The sequence below is a fragment of the Atta colombica genome, unplaced genomic scaffold, assembly GCF_001594045.1.
Source record: "Atta colombica isolate Treedump-2 unplaced genomic scaffold, Acol1.0 scaffold105, whole genome shotgun sequence".
NCBI classification, from domain to species: Eukaryota; Metazoa; Arthropoda; class Insecta; order Hymenoptera; family Formicidae; genus Atta; species Atta colombica.
Genome location: NW_017259190.1, coordinates 1,345,977 through 1,352,975, shown reverse-complemented (window position 1 = coordinate 1,352,975; position 6,999 = coordinate 1,345,977).

Genomic DNA, 6,999 nt, shown 5'->3' with positions numbered 1-6,999 from the left:
TATATATATATATATTTTATTTTTATTTTTATATAAAATATGTTTGTAATTAGCTTAAAATTGCTTTCTTTGCATATTTGTCACAATTTATTTGCAACATTTGTGCGTTTACGGTATCCGTTGCAAATAGTTACAACACGTTCAATAATTTCTCTTCCATATTGCGGTCAACTATGTATGTACCAGTCTTCCGTCAATTTCTATTATTAACATATCAGAGAAAAATTGCGGAAGAATACGTTTACATTCAGCCATGAGCAATGTTGTCAAGCATAGTCCAGATACGAGTCACGTGATATTGCTTTGAAGTGCTTTCTATATATATCCTCATTATTTTTTCATGTATTTACAACAGCTCCTAGTTGCAGGTAATTACATTTGCATGTAATATTACAGATTCGTATCTTAATTAAAAGAAGTAAATTAGATTGAATTCACTGATTAATTTCTATAATAGTCTTTCCATCAAACTATAATTCATAAATTATCATAATCATAATTAAATAAAATTTTATTGTATTCTTTAATACATTAATATCGTAATTACATTATTTACTAAAAAAAAGCCTTTCGAATTTTACGAAATAAAAGCATATTATAAATATACCAGATTACAGATTAAATTTATTTTACTTTAATTGCGATATTATTTTCCATATTTCTTCCTCTCGATATGTTGCTTTAGAGCGAACGCTAAGCTTCAAGGAACTACCAGATCGAACTTCCGTTAATCGTCAGGAATCGAAACGTTCCTCGCGTTCCTAATACACGCGCAGCCGCAAATCCATTTAGCGTGCAACAATCATGAGGGTTAACGAGATCACCGTTCGATTCTCCTCAGCCATTCTATCCCCCATACTAGGCATTATCTAGCTACCATGGTCGCGCCACTATGGAGAAGGTATGCATCCGGTGTACGTGTCGCTTCATCTCGCTGTGACTTATGCGTAATGCATGTACACGCATACATATACATCAACCAATACGCACGCTAACGAACATACATGTACATTGCGTGAGTGCATACTCGGTTTTGTATGCACGGCGTGTTGGAACGCAGTCGCAAACACACCGGCTCCGCCGTGTCCGATCCAGCAATCTGCTCTAAATACGTCCGGGACAATGCCCATCGAGGCGTGGGATCGCTCTAATGTCGTGAAGGCTCTAACTAAGAGCATATTGTATCGCGAGTGAGATCTCGCGATTGGGAACGCTTCGCTGAGCGACGTACAAATAGCGTGAGATTGGCAGATTACTTCCTGTTTTGAATATTCGGGAAGCTGTATTTTTCATCGCCTATGGCATCGCTACGTAATAGGAAACATCTGCGATTTTTCAATGTCGCTATTTCTCGGTACAAAGAATCTGATTGGTAGTAGAATATGGTATTATTACGGTATAATACGTAATCGTATTAATATATTATGATTAATCACCGATATATAATATATATATATTATATTTATTCAATAAATGAAAAGAGCCATATTCAGTGAAAGTAAGACCTGCTTTGATCGAATATGCCTCTCTATTTATTTAGTTCTCGATCCATTTAATCAACTTAATGTTGTTTAGAATTTATTATTGCAAGTAACAGTCTCATCAAATAATTTTATTTTAATTATTTATTAATAAATGTTAAATTAATTTTTTAAGGGAAAGTAATTTTGTTAGAAATTGAAGTTATTTTGTTGGAAATTATATACGTGCACCTAAAATATAAAGATCATTGATTTTTTTGTGTCTGCTGGAATTTTTTCTAGGACTTCAGAAATATACTGAACGCGTGTTTGATCGACCTAACAAGAAGAAGATGCATCTCCTCAAGATTTCTATCTCATTCCACTAACGTTTCCATCGAAATGCTTCGTCATCATTTGTTAAATAGAACTCTGAGCTCGACCGCTAAGTTTGAAATAACAAACCAAGAATGGAGTTTGCATAGACTGTACATAGGGACATCACGAGCGGGTAAACGTTTTCGACTGTTTTTCTAACACCCTCGCTACGGAAAAGCTGATCGCGCTGCTTCGAAATCTCGTCTAAACACATATCTGTGAACGTAAAAGTTTGAACGCAAAAATTCACTGGACCTACCGGCAAACATAAACAGAGCTCTTAAAACCTTATTCTATTCAGTAGTTGGTCTCATCTAAAAAATGTAGAATTAAAAAGTTTGTTCAATAACATTATAAATATTAATAAAACAAGATCTCAGATACATTTCTTTATGCAAAGAAAGCTTGAATTAAAATTTTTTTCGGATGTGAAAAATGTACATTAGTGGAATAATGTAAAATGACAATGTGAGAATAATTTTTTTACATCATAACATATACAATTTACTACTCATTACTTACTTAATTAATTAATATATTCAGTTTGAAGATAATTTAATAATTATTTTTTCAGAATTGAGTCTATGAGAATAGATCGTGATATATTGGTAAAACTTAGCATTCGTCGACAAGTAGCCACCTTAAACCGAGCACTACTATGGTTCCGGTGTTTGTGTCGTTTACTTTGCTACAAGCAATATTTAACAAATTGCTTTCGTTTCCCTTTGTCGGGTTTCTCTCTTCGTCGTCATCATTGGACGCGTTCCCCGCCAGGGATTTATAGTTGCTCGCTTAGCGATCACCTACGAGGCTTCATTTGATGAATCGAGAGACAATGGGACGCTACAAAATGCTCGTCGATAAATACACGCCGACAGGATTGCGCAGCTAAATCCTGTACTCGACATTTCACTGTCGATTCACGATATCAGATAGAATACAATACTAATTTCGAATCGTTAATGATAATTTTAATTGCACGTCACTGCAAATGAAAGCGTGTGGAATTAAAAGAAAATGAAAATATTATTTACATCTCTCTAACATTTTAATGTTTGAATGTTACAGTTTGATATAAAAAATGTATTATGTTAATAATTATATAAATAATTGATATTCAAATATATGTATATAATTATTAATTTTTATATATATTTTTATAATTATTTTATGAGCATGACAATTAATAGTTTTCTCAAAAAGAACATAATTATTTTAAATAGTAAAATAAGCATTTCTGTAAATTTAATTAACACGAATTTTCACAAATTTTTTTTTCCCGTAAACATGTAGTACTGGAATGTTTATATCAATATAATGTTTATATCGACATGAAATATATGATTTTATTTAGATATTTTTGGAAAAAATTCGCATGATTTAGGAAAATAAAAACTTATTTTGCTTCAAATTGTCTTAAAAAATTTAGAGATTTAAAGACTTTCAGAGCTGCAGTAAATGTGTCCATTAGCGAATGGGTAAACTTTCATTAAAGTATTTTTATAAATTATTTACAGAAAATACTACTCTTAAATACTACTCTAATTGTAGACAAAAAATAAAAAAATTTTTTTTAATCTAAGATTATTAATTTATAATGAATAAATATTTCAATAAACTTTTTTATAGTATAAGAAAGAAATATGTCTGTGTTAATGTCTATCGCATAATAATATAATAAACTGGATTAGTTTAACAAAAAATTCTCTATCACTTTAAAAAAAAATGCATTTTTTATAAAAATATTAACTTGAATTGTATTTTTAAATGCATAGCTAATTTGCATAGATTTATAATTTCATGATTTCTATAAGCGTGCACTTTAAAATTGTAAAGATTTATATAATCTTAAGTATATAAAAATTTTGTGCTTCATAAAAAATATATTCTAAACAAATATTATGTTAAAAAATAACATATTTTTAAGAAATATTAAGGAAAGTTTAGTATTTCTTTATCACAAGGATTTTGCTATTACAATAATATTTTTCAATGCATTGAATATTAAAATGTGTCATTAATATATTTTTATATATTATATAGACTTTAGTATATATCTCTAAATATATTCTAAATTTTATACGTTTTTAGTTCGAGGTTATTCCTCATGTCCTCATTCGATATCACGTTGCAGGACGTTATCATTGCTAGATACGTATTTAGTAGTTTGTGTTGCAGCGATTATTAGCTTCGACATTAGTTAAATGTGCCGTCATCAGGAGGAAGCAGATTTGAAATATTGCTATTCACCTGTCATCTTTGTATGCTAATGTTTGGTAAAGCAATTTTTATCCTCGTACATTCGTACAGATAACCGACCATAATATATACATATCTATCCACAGACAAGCCATGCGATGCGATCGTCCAGCACAATCGCGAGTGGAAATGATTTTACAGAAAACACGAAAGACTATCAGCAAATTTATATCATCGTTGGTCAATCAGCTCGAATCTCAATGCGCAATATTTTTTCCTTGTATAATTGTTTTGATTTTTACATTCAGCTGATAGTAATATTTTTTTGCAACGACACTCGATAAAAACGCAATTCTTCAAGGAATATTCTGTATACTTTTCTCTTAAGCGCTGTTTCTAAATGGAAAGTTTGCAGCAATAGTAATAACCGATGTGTAATTATTTGAAAAAAATCTTATGTAACAGAATATTGCTGCGTATTGTTACGTATTAATTGTATGTCAACATTAGGAAAATCTATCAGTATATTACACACATGTTACGTTTCTTTATCTTTTTTCTAAACCTCTTAATTAGTGAATCTCTTAACTACTCTTATAAATTAGTTTTCTTCCTGGTTAATTGCGTCTTTCGCGATTGGTTAATAGCACAATCATGATAATGGATGCGAGGAATGCACTCGTCTTTTCGCGGGAATGGAAACAAATTTTTTTCGCAAGCAGCGTACAATAAACATTCATCTTATGACTTATCACATTAACTAATAGCCATTGGTCATCACGACAAACAAATTTCTCAGATACTTTCTGCGCGTCGCAGAGAAAGAATGTTTCTATCAACTCGAGTATCATTTTTTTTTAAACAAATATAAATATTACAAATCAAAAGGTTCGTTCCTCGATAATTATCATCAATTAGACTTGAGGAAAATTCAGCGAAAGATCTTTTCAAGAAGGAATATAGAGATGAAAAAATAAGGATATAAAAATATAAAAATAAGAAGTCAAGGAATAAATGTAAAAATATATTTATAAAAAGATAAGAATTATATAAGTTTCAGATTAAAAATCTTGAAGAAGAATTGCCGAAAGAGAAATTAGCCCGATAGAACAACAAATTAAATCAATTACAAAGAAAAAATGTTTATATCTGACTTTTCAATAAAACAAAAGACAATTAATTTAAGATTGTTCAGCGAACAGGTAAAGCTATTATATCGCTAATAATGGTGCTTTGTTATCTTGATAAAAATGCACGTCATGCAATTATTATTTTCATTCTCTTTCTTAAAGGAATCAGGTCAATTAGCAAAGAGACCGGATAAATATTCGTGGGAACAGAAACTTTATTAAAGTTCAGTTGCATCGAGACAGTAACAGAGAGAGAAGCCGCCGGCGTATGCTTACAAGGTAACTGTGAAAAAATGGTCTTGCGTTTCTCATCGGGTGCGACATCGGTAACGCGATCGTCTCGATCGCACATCCGGATTCGCGTATCTGAATTTTATACGCACAGGTACGTATACATCGATACATATACATACATACATACAAGGGTGGTGGACCGCTGTGTGGGGGTGGAGTACTCGGGTTTGTACAGAATATATATCTTCGTTTTACCGTATCTACCAATGTGGATTATACAATGGGGATGCGCTATGTTAAATCCTAAACGACTTTTATATTACACTATAAACAAGCGGAGATCGCAATCAGTCTGACGTAATGCCCCGCGTACATCAGTTTCTGTGCTGCCTTTTCCGGGCAACCGGGCCGCGTCTTCGTATATATTTACAAAAAATCCTAAATTCGCCGGTAGAATCTTTTAACATTAACGTGAACTGTTTATCTAAAAAAATGAAACAAATTACATATCGGGAGATGTCGGCGTTGAAAAGATTCGTCTTATACTTTTTCTCTTACTCAACTTATAATTTTCTACTGTAATATATCAGATAAGCGTATTAATTTTAAGTATACATATGTTATATTTATGTTTTATTTTTAAAATAAACGGATCGCGTTGAATTATCATCCGATCATCATGCGATGATTTATAATCGTTATATGCTTTTATAGATTCCACCGTCGAACTCCAATTTATACATAATTTTGTTTCTTAGACATCTATCTATATAATACACGTATAAGTTCTCCGAGCATAGCCAGAGCTTGCTTCGTTCGAATTGTCGAACTTAAATTATTCTTCATGCTCGATGAAAGAGATCGGTTGTCCGTCGACAAGAAGCTAGCTGCTTAATTACACGAGAATCTCTGTTTATTAATCAGGAGGAAAATGAGATAATTTCGTATCTAAACGATACAAAAATTCGCAATTTAAAATACGCCTAAAAAATTAAAATATTCCTGAGTTACTTTTGCAAGACTTTCATGGCCTTACTGAATATTTATATTGCCTAAATATTTTTCATTCAAAGTTTGATAGAAATTTTTCAAAATTCTACTTAGAATTTTGATCGTCCTCTGTGATCTAGAAGACACGACTCTTCTTTTATTATGTTTCATCTCGTTTCTTCCTGTTGAAGTCCCGACAAAACGATAAATGAATCGGAACTTCACGCAGTTTCCATTAATAATGTAAAATAATAGAATTTAAGAACCCAGAAAATACAAAATCTAAATCAGGACACTAAACGTTTTTTAGAAAAAAACGATTTTTCCAAAAATGTCTTTAAAACTTTTTATCTCGATTTTGTTTCACCACGGCATGAATAACACGCGAGAATGTGACTCCCATGATATGACCCCAATAGATTGATCTATTTCTTACGTAGTCATAATAATTTTTCGTTCATTTCGGAGATCACTTTACGCGTATTTTTCACACACGCCACATTCATACTCGGACACACAATATAAACTTTCAAGGGACAATTGGAAATGTCTAACGAATCTTTCAGACGGTTTTTCTTGATGTTTCTGAAAATATGGAGCGCTGAGAA